This window comes from Macaca mulatta, chromosome 2 (assembly GCF_049350105.2).
Source record: "Macaca mulatta isolate MMU2019108-1 chromosome 2, T2T-MMU8v2.0, whole genome shotgun sequence".
Lineage (NCBI taxonomy): Eukaryota > Metazoa > Chordata > Mammalia > Primates > Cercopithecidae > Macaca > Macaca mulatta.
The window spans coordinates 753499-774265 of NC_133407.1; the positions used below are offsets into that span (position 1 = coordinate 753499).

The 20767-nt window shown below is 42.7% G+C and overlaps 1 long non-coding RNA gene and 1 pseudogene across 2 annotated transcripts; one reads left to right on the plus strand and one right to left on the minus strand.

Moving 5' to 3' along the window:
- Positions 1–2003: 2003 nt before the first annotated feature.
- On the minus strand, positions 2004–8088 carry LOC702367 (uncharacterized; annotated as a pseudogene). The gene is made up of 3 exons (XR_013413538.1): positions 7819–8088; positions 3865–3987; positions 2004–3162 (listed from the first exon to the last, which is right to left on the minus strand). The product of XR_013413538.1 is annotated as an uncharacterized LOC702367 (transcript).
- Positions 8089–8330: 242 nt separating this feature from the next.
- LOC144339489 (uncharacterized) lies at positions 8331–12589 on the plus strand. Its single transcript, XR_013414486.1, has 3 exons — positions 8331–9519; positions 9870–10002; positions 10187–12589. It is a non-coding gene; the product is annotated as an uncharacterized LOC144339489 (long non-coding RNA).
- The last annotated feature ends 8178 nt before the right edge of the window (positions 12590–20767 follow it).

Here is a 20767-nt window from a genome sequence, read left to right on the forward strand (position 1 = left end):
CCTGCATTGAGGACTGATCCATTCCATTCGTGTTGCCAATTGTTTCAATAGTGTCTCATGCACCCCACTGGTGAGGAAGGAATTAGTACCCTATGTTTACTGGCACCGTTAAACACATAACATCTATTACTAAACAGATAAGCCAGACCTCAGTTACTAATTACATACAGGAGGATGGTGTAAGCTCCCACAGGCCCAAACAGGGATTAACTTGAGCGCAGAGAGTGGTATAACATTAAAAAAGTGAGGATATTCCTTTTTTTTTTTTTTTTTTTTTTGACACAGAATCTCACTCTGTCACCCTTGCTAGAGTGCAGTGGTGTGATCTCGGCACACTGCAAGCTCCATCTCCCGGGTAAACTGTATGTACTTAGGAATTAATACCAACTCATTATTAGCAAAAAATAAATGTCTTTACATCAAGAGTAGTTTTTCATTTAATAAAAATACGTGGGATGTGTATAATGGACAAGGGATAATCAAAATTTGCCAAATTAGGCTAGTAAGACAATCCCAAGAATTCACAATCATTATTCACTGGTCCATTAATCACAGGACAATATATACAAATGAAACTTACCTGACCGGGCGCAGTGGCTCATTTCTGTAATCCCAGCACTTTGGGAGGCCGAGGCGGGCAAATCATGAGGTCTGGAGTTCAAGACCAGCCTAGCCAACATGGTGAAACCCTGTCTCTACTAAAAATACAAAGAATTAGCTGGATGTAGTGGCGTTCACCTGTAGTCCCAGCTACTCGGAATGCTGAGGCAAGAGAATCGCTTAAACCCAGGGGGCGGAGGTTGCAGTGAGCCGAGATCGGACCACTGCACTCTAGCCTGGGCAACAGAGTGAGACTCCATCTCAAAAAGAAATAATAATGGAATAAAAAAATTAAACTTACCTACATATTAGAAAAACATCCAAATTCAACCATGAATCCAGCACATTATCAAATGAATAGACAAAAATTCTACCAACAGACTTAAGAAAATATCATTATCTATGAAATTCAAGTACTACTGCTTAAAGAACATTTACAGAACTCTCACCTCAAGGTTTCCCTGCAAAACAAGGTGAAATGCATACTCAAGACTCTTTAAGAATGGGCCACTGATAAAAACAATATACTTGTAACTTGTGTAACATTTCATAGATTTTTTTCAAGCACTGCACGATAATTAATTTGCATCAGGCTTTCCAAATTAGAAAAGCTTCACTTATAGAACTTCTTTCCAGTGGGAGTTTTCACACGGCTTTTCAAGTAAATGTTAAAACTGAAAATATTCTTGCAGTTTCTAAACAGTTAGAGTTTTAATCCTGTGTACGTTCTTGTATTTACAACGTCCAGCCAGCTACAGCGTGCATTTTCATATGTCCTTGAGTGGATATGAGAGAAATGAAACACTCAAACATTCTGGACATTCATAGGGTTTTTCTCAGGAATGAGCTGATGTCAAATGGAACTAATACAACCGAAGGCCTTACCATAAATTTAAATTCAAAAGCCTTTTCTCCACTCTGAGACCTCCCAAATCTTCAGGAAAGTCTGAAGGCTTGACCACATTTCCTACATTCTTAAGGTTTCTCTGCAGTGTGAGCTCTTTCATGTTTATGAGGGAATGGGAAAGAGTAAATGTTTTACCACATTTCTTACATTCAAGGGGCTTTATTTATTTATTTTTGAGATGGAGTCTCACTCTGTCGCCAGGCTGGAGTGCAGTGGCACAATCTTGGCTCCCTGCAACCTCTGCCTCCTGGGTTCAAGTGATTCTCCTGCCTCAGCCTCCTGAGTAGCTGGGATTACAAGCATATGTTACCACACCCAGCTATTTTTGTATTTTTAGTAGAGACGAGGTTTCACCGTGTTGGCCAGGATGGTCTCGATCTCCTGACCTCGTGATCCACATGCACAGGGCTTCCCCCCAACCCCCCGTGGCCTTTTATGTCCTTGAAAAAGAACTAAGACAACTGAAATGTGCCGCCATGCCCAGCTAATTATTTTCTTTGTTTTTGTTTTGAGACGGAGTCTGCCTCTGTCGCCCAAGCTGGAGCGCAGTGGTGCGATCTCGGCTCACTGCAAGCTCCGCCTCCCGGGTTCACGCCATTCTCCTGCCTCAGCCTCCTGAGTAGCTGGCGTGAGCCACCGGGCCCGGCATTATTTTATTTTTTGTAGAGACAGGGTTTCACCACGATGCCCAGGTTGTTTCACATTGTTTTAATCCAGGCTGGTTATAAACTCCTGGGCTCAAGCAATACACACACCTTGGCCTCCCAAAGTGCTGGGATTATAGGCTGAGTCACTACACCCAACCTCTACATCATGACTTCTTTAGTGGCGCATAAGGTAACTGGAACGAGTGTAGACTTTACCGCATCTCTTACATTCATAGGGTTTTTCTCCAGTATGAATTCTTTCGTGGAGGTGAAGGGAACTGAGGTGACTGAAGGCTTAGTCACATTGTTTACATTCATAGGGTTTCTCTCCAGTATGAGTACTTCTATGGTTACAAAGGGAACTCAAACGACTAAAGGCTTTGCCACATTGTTTACATTCATAGGGTCTCTCTCCAGTATAAATGCTTCCATGGTCATGAAGGGAAGTGGAACAGCTGAAGGCTTTATCACATTTGGTACATCTCTCTCCAGTGTGAGTCCTTTCATGCATCTTAAAACAAGAAAATCTGAGTGTTTTCCCACATTCCTTACATTCGTAGGGTTTCTCTCCAGTGTGAGTTCGTCCATGTATTAGACAAGAACCGGAAACAGTGAACGCTTTACCACATTGTTTACATTTATAGGGTTTTTCTTCTGTGTGAGTTCTCTGATGTCTTTCAACTGAATTGAGAAAATGAAAAGCTTTCCCACATATCGTACACTTATAAGCTGGATTTCCACTGTGCATTATCCTGTGTCTTCTAACACCTGGAACAGAAATGAAGAGTTTCCCACACCGTTCACATTTATATTGCTTCTCTCCATATGGTTTGTATCCTGAGTGAGCTGGGATGTGCCTATTAAGGAGGGAATGATGTACAAAGACTTTTCCACAAATACTGCATTCACATTGTTTTAATCCAGTAAAAATGTTCTCATTCAGATCAAGATTTGGAATGTGGCTGACACTTGTCCATACTGACTACCTTCTTTGCTTTCACGCAGTCTCTGTACCATATGATTTCTGTAAAAAAAATGACAAGCACATTATTATTGGTTGGTTTAATAACTTTCTACTCATTCATAGGTCTTCGACTTACACTGCTACCAATACTAGGGAAAATGCATTTTTGTTTTGTTTTGTTTTTGTTTTTGTGCCATGACTGAATTATTTGAAAGTAAATGGGCTACTACTGAAAACACAGCTACCACCTGCAAGGCTATGACCAAAATAGTAACATTCATATACACAATTTTGTAGTACTATTCTCAAGTAAACTGTTTTCCAAACGCTGACTGCTACACTGATGTACGTTACATTTTGGGTGAAATTTTTCTAAAAGGAAATGAATTTCAAGTGACTCTTATTTGCTTTGATTGCTTGTTTTTAAATTCATGACATGCTAAGATTCCTTCAGAGGACTTTATTTCCTCTTCTCTGTGCAAATTATCTTGTATCTTTCCCAAGTTTTTTGAAGTGATCTTCAATATTCTGGTCTTTCTGTTTTTTCCTAAAATGCAGATGCACAAAATTATCATGAATTATTTCAAACTATAGAAACATTACTAGATTTCATGTTCATTGTACACAGTGCCCATGCCTGATTTATTCACCAAATCATTCCCTTGCCCCATTCCAAATCACAAATAGCACTGATGATAGGGAAATACTTCTGTAATTAAGTGAAATGTGTTGTCATTCTTACCTACAGAAGCCAGGTTCCTGCAGGTTTCCTGCATCACTTCTCTGGAAAGATTCTTCTGAGAAGAATCTAGCAAAGCCCATGCCTGCTGGGTAAAGTTCACAGCCACATCCTCAAAAGCCATGGAGTCCTAAAACATGCCACACATGTGGATAGAAGGATGAGTGAGACTGAGAGCACTGGGAATGTATACTCAATTCATAAGCTGTTTACATGATTCTAAAATTTCCAAGCATTTATTCTATGACTTGATTGTCACAACTCTTACTCTGTTCACACATACTCCCTCCCACACAGCAGTACTAATGCTAGAATTGAACTATTCAAAAAGGCAACAGCAAAGTAGAAACACCCATCTCATTAGAGAATCCAGGGAGTAAGATTACGATATGCTGCTAGGAGTTACCTTTTAACTTCACTTTGTACATTTCTAGTATCTGTCATACTAAAGTCCTACCTGATGTGCATAAGTGAGTTAATATTATCAGTCCTGAGACTACTTATTCTTAAAAATACCTGCTCGCAAAGTTCAATCTTTGTTTGTATTAGGAACTTACATTTTGAAAGGGATTCCACCAACCCAAGTAATAAGAATGACTCATTGCATCTAAATGGCTTATGCAGTATATTTTCCAAAACTTCTTCTGCTGAAAGTCTATTATTTTGTGTCACTGCAGTGGTGCTTAGGGAACTAGACACAAAAACACAGTCTGAACACTAAGTGTTCAATGAATTTCCCTGGTAGACAATATTTTACATGTGCTGTCACTTGTTAACTGTGGAAGTGAACCCATTCCACGTGATTACACCAAGAGAGAATAGGCTTATTAAATTTAATTGAGTAGTAAATAAAACCAATAATTGATATTTAACAATACTAATACAACAATTTTTCAAATTTCTATTGCACAATATCAAGGCAGAAAGGAATAAGAGGAAATAGGACACACGCTTTTTAAAATGACATTAGTGTCACCACTTCCAGATGCTATTCCTATGAAACCACATAAATTCCCAGATCAGGTGGTTTTAGGCAAGAAAAGCTACTCTTTCATATGTAGTAAAAATGACCAATGTCTAATCATTTTTAGTCATCTAAAAAAAGAGTGATGGCTTGTCTAACATACTTCTAAGATTTTCAAACAAAAATATTCAGGACAGCACAGTGTTAGCAGAGAGATGAGCAAGCAGACCAAAGGAAAAAAAAAGTCTTAATGACCCAGCATCTATATGGAAAGTTGAGGAATGATAGAGTAGGCACTATAGAATAGAAAAAGAAATTACATGCACTTTAAAATATGAGGCAAACCAGGCTGGCATCTACTTGGGAAAATGTATTGCATTCTTCTCTATTCCATGAACAATAATCATCTTATTATATATTCAAATACAAAAGATAAAACCAGAATACTTTCAGAAGTCACAGGAAGATTTTTTTTTAACGAAGGATTAGGCAGAATTTTTTTTATGTAAGGAAAAAGTGATAAAGGAACAGACAAACTCAAACATATTAAAATTTAGGGAATAAAAAGAAAATAGAGTGGGCCAGGCGTCGTAGCTCACGCCTATAATCCCAGCATCTTGGGAGGCTGAGGCAGGGGATCACCTGAGGTCAGGAGGTTGAGACCAGCCTGGCCAACATGGCAAAAATCCCGTCTTTTTGTTGTTTGTTTGTTTATTTGTTTTTGAGACGGAGTCTCGCATTGTCCCTTGGGCTGGGGTGCAGTGGCAAGATCTTGGCTCACTGCAACCTCCACCTCCCGGGTTCAAGCAATTCTCTTGCCTCAGCCTCCCGAGTAGCTGGGATTACAGGTGCCTGCCACCACGTTCAGCTAATTTTTTCGTATTTTTAGTAGAGACAGGGTTTCACCATGTTGGCCAGGCTGCTCTGGAACTCCTGACCTCATGATCCGACCACCTTGGCCTCCCAAAGGGCTGGGATTACAGGCATAAGCCACCGTGCCAGGCCTAAAACCCTGTGTTTACTAAAAATATGAATATTAGCTGGGTGTGGTGGTGGGTGCCTATAATCCCAGTTACTCCGGAGGCTGACACAGGAGAATCACGAACTCGGGAGGCGGAGGTTGCAGTAAGCAGAGATGGCGCCACTGCACTCCAGCCGGGCTACAGAGCAAGACAGCATCTCCAAAAAACAAAAAACAACACTCAGACACCCAGATAAGAGGATACACATGTGTCTACTGTCATAAATTCTTCACCAAGCTACAAGAGGGGAACTGACATTTTGGTGAATCTTTATAAATCATCAATTTATCTATCACACTTTTATTTCACCAATAGCATTTACAAAGCTAAGTCCTACAATTCCATTTGAAATTACCCTTAAAAAGAACAGAACTTTAAAACTTACTACACTCACTCTGAGGAAGAAATAAATACGAATTTTTAGCAAATGAAATACATCATTTTACCTTGCCTCTTTGGAAATAGTATTTTTATCTTTCAAGCTGTACCGACAAAATGTATCTTACAGTCAGTGAAAACCTGAAACTCAAATAAGCGGACAAGCCTTTTCAAGGTAACAAACTCAGGGAGAGACAGTGCTGACTCCAACGCAGACCTTTCTAAGTGTCACGGCAGGCCGTTCTATCCCTTAGGACACCCATCCTGTTCAGTAAAGTACTCAATGACCACCTAGGAGGCACTGGCACTGCTCTTTGTCCTCCTGTGGGCCTTAAGTGCATTTTAATATTCAGTTTCTTGCGCATCCTCTCTGGGGTGGGTTTTCCTTGTCCTTTGGGACGGTTTTTCTCTCTTCACAAGTCTGAGACAAGCTAGAGAGCAGAAATCATTTCTGCCTTTTCCTCTCAATATCAGCATCCAATTGGTAAACCATCAATGTGTCTTCGAGGAATAATAACTCGGGCTGGAGGAATAATTTTAATGACCTAACTTTCATGACATTACATTGTATTGTCCATTAATTTTAATGTCCTAAAATTTTAATGACCCTAAGGGGTCACCATTTTAGATGAAACTATACCAGGAGATTCCTCTAAGGCCAAGAGCATCCAGCTGCTAACCTGAGAGACTCTACCCCCTACCTCAGGCTGTCCTTGGGGATGAGATGACCCCGGGGCTGATACTCACTAGACCCTCCAATAGACATGGCCACTGTGGGTATCCTGGGTCATCCCCAGACAGTTCTAAAATGCCAGGACTAGGAAAAGACAGGAGAGTGGCTGAGGACACAACACCCTGTCAAGTTTTCACGGGGGGACCTCAACGTAAAGACATTTTGGTAATATGTACACTTAGGAAAGATGAAAAGAAGAGAGGCACAAAGATTTTTTTTACAGTAGAGTGTCAGATGATTTATTCTCCGCTTTCCTCTCATGTAAAATGTTTGGAAACAGAAGAATATTTTGGCCAAGGTGCCTCACGCCTGTAATCCCGGTGCTTTAGGAGGCCGAGGAGGGTGATCAATTAAGGTCAGAAGTGCGAAACCAACCTAGCCAACATGGCAAAACCCTGTCTCAACATACAAAAATTAGCTGGACGTGGTGGTGGTGCCTATAAGCCCAGCTACTTGGGAGACTGAGGCAGGAGAATTGCTTGAACCCGGGAGTCAGAGGTTGCAGTGAGCTGAGACTGCATCATTGCACTCCAGCCTGGCGACAGGGTGAGACTCCGTCTCAAAAAAAAAGAAAAATATAAGTCTGTGTATATATATGTATGGTTTGCTTCCTCATTCACCTTATCAAAGCCTCTCATTTACGCCCCTCCCCTGGACCCCAAACCACAAACCATGACTGCGGTACCCGTTTATGAATCGCGTTTGCTCAAACGCGCCGTTTAACGTTTTAACAAAGCCTCAGGTTAATTTTAGGGGGAGAAAGGTGGGACTGGAAGCTCCATGAACCACAGCTTCTCCCACGCTGGAACCCCGCTCACCGAGTCGGGGCCCTCCCGGATCACCCTCCCGTGGTCACCGCACTACCTGGGTGGGGGAGGCGCGGGGTTCCCGAGAGGGCTCCGGCCGGCGGAAGTGGCGCCCACAGGTACAGACAGGACGCAGGGGTCCCGCTGCCCGCCCCGCCCGGCCCTGTACTAAGGGGACTGAGGCCCGGCTGCGCCGCGGCGACTCGGTCCGCAGGTTCCGCAGCCGATGGCTGGTTCCAGCAGGTTTCACCCAGCCCTCTTCCCCACTTCCGGAAGCCAGGCGCAGTCCACTCACCGTTCCTCGGCTTCCCGGGTGTCCCGGCGTCAGCTAGGGATGTCCCAACACCCGCAGGTCACAGGGTGGCCGAGCCTGCTGCAGAAGCACCGGGCCTGCCAGAGCCAGGAAGTAGCAGCGGAGACTCACAGGAAGAGCCTACGGTGACGAAGGCCAGACAAAGCGCCCGCCAGCCAGATCCCGGAAGCCGCCCTCTCCTTTCCGGCGGTGCGCCTGATTGACAGGTCCCCACCCCAGCGCCCCTGATTGTATGGGGCTTCAGGCCCCGCCCCCTCAGGCCCAGAGTGACAGGAGATTGCGATCTCACGTGAGGCTGGCTGAGGCCAGAATGACCGTTTTGGCCTAGAGGTTTGTAGGGGGTGCGTCCTTCCTGCGCTGGGATCTGACCACGCAAGGAGCACATTCGCATTTAACCTTGTATACAAGATTATAGCTATTTTGCGTAATAAGATATAAAATTGCAAGCAATATAATGGCAATTCTGTAACTGCCCAGTGGGTTCACCTTGCCTGCTACCTAGACAGAGCCGATTTCTCAAGACCGGGGGAATAGCAATAGAGAAGGAGTAATTCACGCAGAGTCGGCTGTGCGGGAGACCGGATATTTGATTTTTATTTTATTTTATTTTATTTTATTTTATTTTGTTTTATTATTTCTGAAACAGAGTCTTGCTCTGTCGCCCAGGCTAGAGTGCAGCCTCGGAGTTTTATGATTATTCAAATCAGTCTCCCTGAGCATTTGGGGATAAGAGTATTTAGAAAGTTTATTTTGCCAAGGTTGGGGATGCTTGTGCATGACACAGCCTCAGGATGTCCTGATGACAGTTGCCCAAGGTGGTCAGAGCACAGCTTGGTTTTGTTGGAGATAAATGCTCGGTGACGCAAAGTAAAACCAGAACTTAAGCAAAAGTTTTCTCAGCAACGCAATTTACCTCTGCGGAAGCGTGCTGCTCTCATCAATCACAATCGCAAGAGCACACGGAATAAAGGAAAGCAGGGGTTTTTATTCCTAATGCAATCCCTACCTCTGGCATGGGCTGGGGCCAGACCTCAAGATCTACACTGACCCCGTTGGCTATTTGTGAATATTTTCCCAAATAAGGGAGGGGGAAGGGGGATGTGAGTTACAATGGTGGGACATGTGGTTTCGAAGGGAGAAATGGGTGCAGAGCAGGTAACCAAGGCAACAGATGTGAGTTATTGATTAGAACTGAGGGGAAGGTTGTTTACAGTAACTAAGGGCAAGGAGGCATGGAGAACAAGAAAGTTGAGTTCGAGAACAAAACACAAGAACGTTAACATGCCAAACCTTGGAAGAGAAACTGACCGTATCTGACAGTTTTACACATTTTAGGGAGACAGGAGACATCAATCAACATATGTAAGATGAACACTAGTTTGATCTGGTACAACCTGAAGCAAAAGTGGGTCAACTCGAAGCCAGGAGGGGGCTTCCAGGTCACAGGTAGGTGAGAGAGGAACGGTTGCATTCTTCTGAGTTTCTGATGAGCCTTTCCAAAGGAGGCAATAAGATATGTATTCTTCTCAGCGAGCAGCGGATGACTTTGAATAGAATGGGAGGCAGGTTTGCCCTAAGCAGTTCCCAGATTGATTTTTCCCTTTATCTTAGTGATTTCCGGGGCCCAAAATATTTTCCTTTCCAATTTCCCCCTTTTGTTTTAAAAATATTTTGGAGAAAGCATTTTAGAAGAAAATCAGTCTCTGGTGGCAGGTTTTGTCTGACTTCTCATGGAGTAGCTGAGATTACAGGCGAGCGACACCACACCTAGCTAATTTTTTTTTTTTTTTTGGTAGAAACGGGGGTCTCCCTCAGTTGCCCAGGCTGTCTCTGGTGCCCAACGCAGGGCTCCCCGTAATCTCTACAAATAATCCAGTGAAGGAACACCAGAGCGTGGAAAGCTGAGGACGACCGACAAAGGACTCCCGAGTAGGTTTTCACTTCAAGCTCTAGGGTAAGGAGGGCGCTCGGGGAATTCCAGGGAAACCTCGGGAAAATGTGGGTCGAGCTGACAGTAAGTTCGCTAATTACTTAAGCCTTGTGCAGCAGTTACTGCGCCGAGGAGGGGTAATTGTCAGCACCCAAAATCTCACATCTTTGTTCCATCTGGTAGACAAGTATTCTCCTTGGTTCCCGGAATATGGAATCATGAATGTAGAAGATTGGGACAAGGTCGGGTCAGACTTAAAATGAGCACAACAAGAGGGCCGCGATATTCCCGTCTCTGCTTGGTCTGTGTGGTCTGCAATTAAAACAGCCCTGGAGCCCTTCCACACTGAGGAGGAGAAGGAGGATTTTCAGGATGACATAGGAAAGTTGAATAATCAGGAGTCTAATTATCAGCTAAGTGAACCATGACAGTCTCGTTTAAAAAAGGGCGAGAAACGGGAAGGCATGTATGCTAATCTCCAGAGACTTATAAAAGAAACTGTGCCACCTACTGCGCCTTTCGGGGAAGGTCTGGAATGGCCACCCCCAGGCCAGCCTCCTGAATATTTGGAAGGGGAGCCTGAGACCCGCGCCTTGCCGCTCCCATCGTTGCAGGCCCCGCCAGTAACTATGGCGAAGGGAAGCTTCAGGCTTGTCCAACAGCCAATTAGGATGAGGGATTGATCCAGGCTTGCCCACCTGTTAGTTATGGTAGAGGAGTGCTGCGAGCAGGTCCAAATACAAATATGGCACAGGGACAATCCAGTCATCCATTCGCCAGGCACAAGAAATGGGGGATTTGAATGCTTGGCAGCTTCTGGTAATTATTTCACCAGCTGAGGAGGCCAGAAAACACTCAAGCATGCTGGGAGCCATTTCCTTTTAAAATATTAAAAGACTTAAAGCAAGCAATTGGACAATATGGGCCAAATTCCCCTTATGTTCATTCCTTGTTACAATGTGTGGCTTATAACAGACGCTGAATACCTATGGATTGGGAGGCACTAGCCCTTCCACTTTCCACCATGAGGTGAAAAAGACTGAGACTCCACCAGATGCAACTGCCCAATCTCAGACATTCCAGCCACCAATATTGTGAGCCAAAAGGACCTTTTTTACTTATAAATTACCCAGCCTCAGGTATTCTGTTACAGAAGCACAAAACAGACTAAGACACAAATGTATGAAAAAACTCACTGAAGGTGTAGGGAAAATGGTGTTGACCTAAGTCACTTTGAAAATGAATAGAATCCGTATGCTGAAGGCAAATGAACTATACTTCATCACTGGATTCCATTTTATAAAGTTCTTTCCAACAGAAGCAATTGTGAACAATTGTAAAACCACAGTATCTGTATCTGGAATAAAGCAATGACTTACATAAGTCACAAATGGTAGGAACCAGGTTTCTCACTGTTGAAGTGGGAGGTTACAAATTAGCAAGGGGAGAAGGCTAGAATGATTCATGTGATAGTAGATCAGAGGTGGAGACATGAATGTAAACTTATGTTTAGTTTAATATAGATATACACAGTTCTACATAGAAAACTTTATGATTAGGTGTGTATAGGTAGGTTAGACACACACATATACTTCCTAGCATTGCTAATGAAGAACAAGTGCTATTCAGCAATGTGCTCATTCGGCAGCCAGATGTAAGTTTTCCTACCATTCTGAAAGGAATCATGCTCTTTGAAGAAATGTCTGATACTAGAACTGGGACAGTAAATATAGGAGTCAGGATAATCTTGAAGTATCAGAAAGTAAGTAAGTACTAAAAAAAATTAAAATATATCAAAGAAAAATAATAGCCAATAAAAACAGCTACTGATGGCCAACACAGGAATGAATTGTAGTGTTGAATAATAACTAAAGCTGAAAGTAATTATCTAGGTGTCTGTATTTGTATACACAGGTGAATAAGAAAATGGAGTTGCATAGAAATCTCCTTTGCAAAAGAATTCCAAATAATTGATGTAGACACTCAGCCATCAAGAATGTGGAGCCAACACCTCACTCCGTAAGTGTGGGCTCCGCACAGTGTCGTGCTCCAAAAGAACCAAAACACATGCAGTATGGGCAAGGAGGAAAAATAACTTCACACTGGAGAAACCTGACAAACAGTAGCTCTGCCAAATGATCCAAGTGAACATCAAAGGTGACAGTTCACCTTGAGAACATGCAGTGACAATGGGGGACATTCTACAAAATTCCTGACCAATCCTCCTCAGTAATGTCAAGGTCATCATGACATGGAAAGCCTGACACATTGTCACAGCCAGGAAAAGCCCACAGGGACGTGATGACTACATGTCATGCGGGATCTTGGATGGGATCCTGGGTCAGAGTAAGACAGAACCAAGGGCATCCAAATGAAATATGAACTTTAGTTAATAATAGTCTATCAATATTGGTTCATAAACTATGACAAATTATGTAAGATATAATAAGCCATGTGAGATACACTGATTGAAGATGTTAATAAGAGATGAAACTAGGTTGCAGCTACATGGGAAATCTCTGCATTTTGGGGGGGGCAATTTCTGAGTAAGTAAAAAAATGATGTAAAATAAAACTTTATTTAAAACAGTTATATTTTTTAACACTTCCTTGTTTAATTATTTATACCATGAATTACTAGTAATTGACACTGTTAACTAGTCCTGTTTTTTAAAATAAGAGCATTTATGACACAAAAAATTAAACAGAGCAGATTGATATATAAATAAAAACAAATGCTCTTTACATGCTTTCCGTTAGAGTAGTCACACATACGAGTAAACTTAATTATCATATTTTTTTCTTGTGTTGTGGTTGTGTCCCAGGTTCATTCTCTAAAATGCTGTTCGCCTTAGACCAGGAAAAAAAATAACCTTATAGGCTCTGTTTCAATTCATGGCTAAATATTTTCAAAAGAGTGACTTTGTAAAAATATGTTCCAATGGAAAATTGATTCATTATGATGGGATCACTTATTCCAAAGACTTCTTGTCTTTATTTTGTGCCCATGCCTACCTTTTAGTCATAATACAACAGAATCAAATATTAGCCACTGGGAAAAAATATTCAAAGAAAGAAAGAATGTGGAGAGAACTTATGACATTGATGATTCAAAGTTTTACCACAATGCTTTCTAAAACAGAAGAGTGTAAAAGGATATTCAAAGTCAATTTCCTCAGTGAGGCTTTGCATAAAATGAGGAAACTAAGGAAAAAAAATGGCAGGACATTCTACAGGTGATTTTAGATGTTGCTATGTTTTACGGGAAAAAAATACTTTTACCTTTTAAAGAATCACAAAGAATTATTGGAAACCCAGACTCTGGAATGTTTGCAAATTTAGTTGAGCTTCTGTGTAATTATGTCTATATAGCTAGCCACAAAGTTGATGATTTTTTTTAAAATCTGTGCCTTATTTGTGTAATAAAATACGCAATGAATAATTAATGCTCATAGGAAAACATGTTAGACCTTGTGAAAGGAAAATCAATCTTGGGGACCCAAAATCACTAAACTAAAGGGAGAAGTCAAGCTGGGAACTGCTGAGGGCAAATCTGCCTCCCATTCTATGCAAACTCACCCATCTGCTCACTGAGAGAAATGCATATCTGATTGCCTCATTTGAGGAGACTAATCAGCAACGCAAAAGGATGAAACCATTTCTCTCTTACTTACCTATGACCTGGAAGCCCCCGTCTGGACCTTCTCAATTTTCTGGACTGAACCAATGTACATCTTACACATATTGATTGATGTCTCTTTTCTCCCCAAAATGTATACAACCAAGCTGAGCCCCTGCCACCTTGGGCCCGTGTTGTCAGGACCTCCTGAGGATGCATCACAGGCATACATCCTCAAGCTTGGCAAAATACACTTTCTAAAAATCTGAGAGCTGTCTCAGATTTTCAAGGTTCACACACGTAATGTAGGATGTCAGTGTTTATAAAACAGACATTATTCTATCTACTATTAAAAATATGCTGCCAATTAACCTTGGACTTTCTCAACAAAATAAAAAATGTTGATGAGGTACAAATAATATATTTAAACTTAAATAATGTTGCAAGTTTTAATATGGATACTTTTCAATTTTTCAATACTATTTTTTACTACTTTAACACTGTAAGAAAAATTAGTAATTAAAACATGAATAAAAGTGTTTACAGCAGGGTGCACATGTTTCCTCCAGCCTCTGCCCATCCCCAGCTTTCATACCAACTGTCCTGATGGTGGCTCTAAGCATTGCTCCTTTCTCTGTACCAAGACTTCTCCCCAGAAACAAGCCCAAATCTTACCATATGTTATGGCACGCTCTGATGATGAACAGCAGCAGCCAAAGCCTCAAGGCAGGGAGGCTTTTGTAAAACAAGACTTGTAGAATGTAACATGTGAAAGTAAAGCCCATAGCAGAGCTCCCTCCTCAGCACGGGGGGAGCAGACAGGAAGCTTTTGCCTCACCTTCCTCAATGGCCTGCAGCCACATCTCCCCAGGTCAGTCTTAAGGACAACGAAACTCTGGTCTTCAAGGTGGACACGCTACTTGGTGCTGCAAAGCCATGGTGACCCACTCTCAGGTGGGTCCCGAAGAGAGCAAAGTTCTGGTTCTAGTCCTAACCCTAACCCTCTCCCAAGACTATGACCCTGAACCTAAACCCTGATCCCTACCCTGGTCCCTAATTCTGATCCTTACTCTGACCCTGACATCGATCTTGACCCTTACCATGACCCCACCTCAAACTATACTTTTGGCCCTGACTCTGAGCATAATCCCTGTTATTATATTTACGATCTATCTCTAGTCTTACCCTCTAGTGGTAAATATCTGTACCCAAACGCACTTTTAAATTATTTAACTTCTTTTCCTTGAATTCTCTAAGGACATCCTAAAGGAGATGTCATTACGTATTTTGCAGTCCCTCTGAGTGGTATGGCTTCAGATAATTTCTAATACTTTGCAAGACATAAAAAGTTTGGAGAGTGACAGCACTGGGTTGTTTGGGATGCATGTTGGCATTCATGATAGTCATTGGTGCTGTTCTCCAAATATTTTCAGTTCACTTTTTATGAATGTATTCTGACTGTTCCATCCCACCTACTTAAATTTTCACATGGCCATATGACTGTTTTTTTTTTTTTTCTTTGCCAATGTAGGTGAGAAGAAAATAACATGTGACTTTTTCAGGAGAAATTTCCAAGAAACAGAGTTCTATTCCGCATGCTTTTTTCTCTTTTCTATAGCAATGGGGATCTTATTGATGGTCCCTCCTTCTGTCTGGATTCCTGTGTTAGGATGATACAGCACAGAGCTACCTCTCACCTGACCCATGATGAGATGTATATAAATGAGGAAGAAGATTTTTGAGCCACTGTAATTTGAAGGTTGTCTGTCACCACAGTTTAACCTAGCTCCCATTGACTGATGCAAGGCTGAAGAATGAGTCCAAACTGGATCTGGACAAGACATGTGAAGAGCACTCCACGTTGAATAAAATTCAAGTGTTGTCTCAAAGATAACAGCATGATATGTTATTGGGTGGGTGTAGGATAAATAAGGTATATCAGGTCAGAATAATGAGAAACTCAACTTTAAAAGACGGTGCTGATTTGGACTGTGGAGAGATTCAAATGCCCTGCTTAGCATTTGAGACTGTGATGGTTGAACAAACTAATTAAAAGCCCTAAATGAAGACTTGGGATAAATATCTGAGGGTGTCTAATATCCCAATTTTTCATCCTAGAATGGGCAGAGTCCTTGACCCCATTCTAGTGAGACTTCCAAAAGAAAAAAGACCTACATTTCTTCAACAACCCACATTGAGAGACTTTCCTGCACTTTTGACCTGTGGCTAACACTCCTCACCTTTCATTCTGTCATCAGCATTTTGGGGAAACACCTTTAACTCTCTATGATTTACAGGTTATTAAGTGGCCCTTATCATTCCCTCCAGAGGTGGAAAGGACTAATGATGATGGTGTCTGAGCTCACAGCAGCAAGCAGGCATGTGTGCTCAGCAGTCACGTGGCTCATCTGCTAGGAGCTTACTAAATACGATATTCTACAACGCTGCTTAACACAAGGGGAGATGCTCCTGACTCAGAGGGTTTAATTGCTCGCCTACTTCTTTTTCTGCCCTCTTGGGCTCCTAAAATGAAAAGAAGCCTGGGGTGATAAAGTGAGTCAAAGGGTTGCCAGCCATATCACAGAAAAATAGATTCCTAAAAAAATCCCTGGCCTAAGATGACAGCCTTGGCTGGATAAGTTTGACTATGCTGATAGCGGACATGGGAGAGTGAAGGTGGTTGAAATGTTCATATTAAAGAATTTCCACCCAGATTACAAGAAAAGAAAGAGGAATGGAGATGGCAGCATGAGTCCCTACAATAAAAGCAGATGTTTTGAGATCACTTATATTTGTTCTGACAAAAATTAAAGACAGAAACCAAAGTTTAGCCTGAGGCTAAAATTAATTGGGCAATAAGCCAGAGGCACATATGGCCTAGACAGATTTAAACATTTCTCCCTTATATTAATACAAATACTAAACTTACAAATAAATTGATTCCAAATAACACAAATATTCAAAAAATTTGATGAATAAACACTGGGGTCTACAGTAGTATTTGAAGGAGATCTCACAAACAGGTTTTGTTTTTGAAGGTTAGAACTGATGGTCTAGAGAATTCATTTCATTCCAGAGAGAGAAAGGAGGAATTTCTTGGGTTCCTTCAGGAATGAGTCTAGCTTTGCCGCATCTTTGTTTGAACTGTGGATACGGCAGAAGAAAACATGATGATTTCACCGATTGAAGGTGCAAAAAATCACTGGGTTCTCTAAGAAGCCTGGGATTCTTCTGCTGGAAAAATAAGTTTGTTGAGAAAAAATGAGTTGAGGAGGCTGTTACTGAAGTGAAGCTGAATTGTTTTTACATAATCTGCTCATTACCCACTCTGTAGTGTGGATAAAAATTATTCAAGCAAAAGGTCCTCTTACTGTTCCTGGAATACAGTGGAAAGAGAACAGATTAGTTTTTTTCCCTCAGAACACAACCACTAGAAACATTCTACTTCAGATGAGATATTGCCTAATTATTTTCAAAAGACAGTGAAAAATGATGCATGTAAATGTTTACTACAAAATAAATACATGTTAGAAACAGAAGCATCTGGGTCACAGTTATATTAGAGCTACCTGTGTTCCCCTGTCACTGAGATTAAAACAAAAATGTCCAATACAATCATTCACAGCATGGGAGAGGAGAAGGTGAAAGATGGAAAGGCCGATCATAAAAGGATCAGAATTTCAGTCCATAAGGAAGTGGCTTTGTGCATTGTCTGTTGCTGTGTGCAAGGTGAAGGCTGGGGCAAGAAAACGTGCAGTAACAAGGGCTCCTTTGTCCATCTCACCTCTCTAGATACCAGGTTGCAGACATGTTGCATTTTAATTGAAAGGTTGATATAATTTTTTTAAAAGAACACTTGCAGTGTTTCAAGTGACAAAGGCTTCTGTGACAAAAAAGGAGAGAAAGGGTTTTTTTTTTTAAAAAAAAAAAAAAGCAAACAACAACAACAAAAACCCCACAAAAAAGCAAACAACAAACAAACAAAAAACAGAGGAGGAAGTCGGCTGTGACTACTTCCAGGAAGGGACTCAAAGAGGCAATTGGAAATTTTTTTCGCTTTGCAACTGTGGGTTTTCTAGCCTGCTTCCTTTCTAAAGTATATTACTTTGTTTTTGGTTCATGAATTTATTATTTTTACCCATCAGTCCATTTGAAAAAAGAAAAAAAAAGCCTCTTGTTAGAATTAAATCCCCTCTGGAAATAATGGGTGTTTTTTAAATCGTTCATTGTTTTATGGTCACATTTGCTCCCAGTTCCTGCCAGGATCCACTAGAGGGCAGACACACACGGGTGTCTTTATGTGACGCTGGCTGAGTAGTAATAAGAACAGTGCCTGCCAGCACCCACTAGAGGGCAGACACACCCCTGTGTATTTGTGCGGCACATGCTGAGTGGTAATAACAGTGCCTGCCAGCACCCACTAGAGGGCAGACACACCCGTGTGTATTTGTGTGGCACTTGCTGAGTGAATAAGAACAGTTCCTGCCAGCATCCACTAGAGGGCAGACACACCCGCGTGTATTTGTGTGGCACTTGCTGAGTGAATAAGAACAGTTCCTGCCAGCACCCACTAGAGGGCAGACACACCCGTGTGTATTTGTGTGGCACTTGCTGAGTGAATAAGAACAGTGCCTGCCAGCACCCACTAGAGGGCAGACACACCCGTGTGTATTTGTGTGGCACTTGCTGAGTGAATAAGAACAGTTCCTGCCAGCATCCACTAGAGGGCAGACACACCCGCGTGTATTTGTGTGGCACTTGCTGAGTAGTAATAAGAACAGTGCCTTCCAGGATCCACTAGAGGGCAGACACACCCGGGTGTATTTGTGTGGCACTTGCTGAGTGGTAATAAGAACAGTGCCTGCCAGGATCCACTAGAGGGCAGACACACCCGTGTGTATTTGTGTGGCGCTTGCTGAGTGGTAATAAGAACAGTGCCTGCCAGGATCCACTAGAGGGCAGACACACCCGTGTGTATTTGTGTGGCGCTTGCTGAGTGGTAATAAGAACAGTGCCTGCCAGGATCCACTAGAGGGCAGACACACCCGTGTGTATTTGTGTGGCGCTTGCTGAGTGGTAATAAGAACAGTGCCTGCCAGCATCCACTAGAGGGCAGACACACCAGGGTGTATTTGTGTGACACTTGCTGAGTGGTGATAAGAACAGTGCCTGCCAGCATCCACTAGAGGGCAGACACACCCGTGTGTATTTGTGTGGCGCTTGCTGAGTGGTAATAAGAACAGTGCCTGCCAGGATCCACTAGAGGGCAGACACACCCGTGTGTATTTGTGTGGCGCTTGCTGAGTGGTAATAAGAACAGTGCCTGCCAGGATCCACTAGAGGGCACACACACCCGTGTGTATTTGTGTGACACTTGCTGAGTGGTGATAAGAACAGTGCCTGCCAGCCCCCACTAGAGGGCAGACACACCCCTGTGTATTTGTGCGGCACATGCTGAGTGGTAATAACAGTGCCTGCCAGCACCCACTAGAGGGCAGACACACCCGCGTGTATTTGTGTGGCACTTGCTGAGTAGTAATAAGAACAGTGCCTGCCAGCATCCACTAGAGGGCAGACACACCCCTGTGTATTTGTGTGGCACTTGCTGAGTAGTAATAAGAACAGTGCCTGCCAGGATCCACTAGAGGGCAGACACACCCGTGTGTATTTGTGTGGTGCTTGCTGAGTGGTAATAAGAACAGTGCCTGCCAGGATCCACTAGAGGGCAGACACACCAGGGTGTATTTGTGCGGCACATGCTGAGTGGTAATAACAGTGCCTGCCAGCACCCACTAGAGGGCAGAGACACCCGTGTGTATTTGTGTGGCACTGCTGAGTGGTAATAAAAACAGACACCCTGCCCTCCTGGAGTCAACTTCCAGTGCCCAGGCCAGCAGCAGGAAGTAAGAAAACCTCGGTTTCCATATCTGCATCAGCTACACAGTGCTCGCACACAGGAGGCATCAGCCAGTTTTCTCAGTTAAAGAGACAGAAACAAAATGTGTCCTCACTACTTTTTGAATGTACCATGTTATCTAATGTTGTAACTTAATAGAATGAATAAACTCCTTATGCATCTGGACACATGAACAGAAAGTTCACAAACACAAAAACACAAAATAGAATATTTTGCCAAAAGAAAATGTCTTTGATACGTAAATTTCACTTTTTTCTATCTTTTAGTGATTTTAAAGTAATGAAATTGAGAAGTCTGTGCCTGTAAAAGACTTTTTAAGGAGCATGGTGTTTCTCCATTTTGAAAAATAATGGTAAAATATCTTCTACTATAGATAGAAGTTAATTGGCTGAGAGTAATAAACAGAAGATTAAGAAATGACTTTTATCTCCTGCTATTTTGTCAAGGGCTACAGTGAATTACACACCCTGGCTTGGGTTTGCACACTACGTGCTGGAAGCCAGCAGTCATGCAGGCCATGCTCTCCCACACTTAGAAAAAAAAGCCCATGAGAAAGAGCTCCATCAAGTTCACACAGAATGACCTCCAGCAAGACCTGGAAAATGCCCAGTTCCACAAAATACCTGTGTCCAAATCCTTTCAGCGCACAGCTCTGGCATCAGGTTCCTGTGAGGACAGACCCCGAGATGGATTTCTGGTTGGAGGCTGCTGCCAGAGGAGACAATGTGACCACAGATGGCTCATGCTGCTCCCACGCTGCAGGGACCAGTGACTTGGGGGTCCTGCTCACTGTCCTGTTGGGGAACTGCAGAGATTCACCCCAGCTGGGTGGACTCTGCTGTGTCTCCTGTCAAGAAGCTCCTCAGTTTACCTTGGTTTTTCCTTTTTAAAACTCTCTGGTGTTTTCCTCTCCAGTGGGGGTTGCATCTCACCTTAGAAGAAAAGATTTTCCATCCGGGCGCGGTGGCTCAGGCCTGGAATCCCAGCACTTTGGGAGGCCGAGGTGGGCGGATCATGAGGTCAGGAGATCGAGACCATCCTGGCTAACATGGTGAAACCCTGTTTCTACTAAAAATATAAAAAATTAGCCTGGCGTGGTGGCGGACACCTGTAGTCCCAGTTACTTGGAAAGCTGAGGCAGGATGTTGCCTCCCTACAAGCTCTATCTCCCAGGTTCATGCCATTCTCCTGCCTCAGCCTCCCAAGTACCTGGGACTACAGGTGCCTGC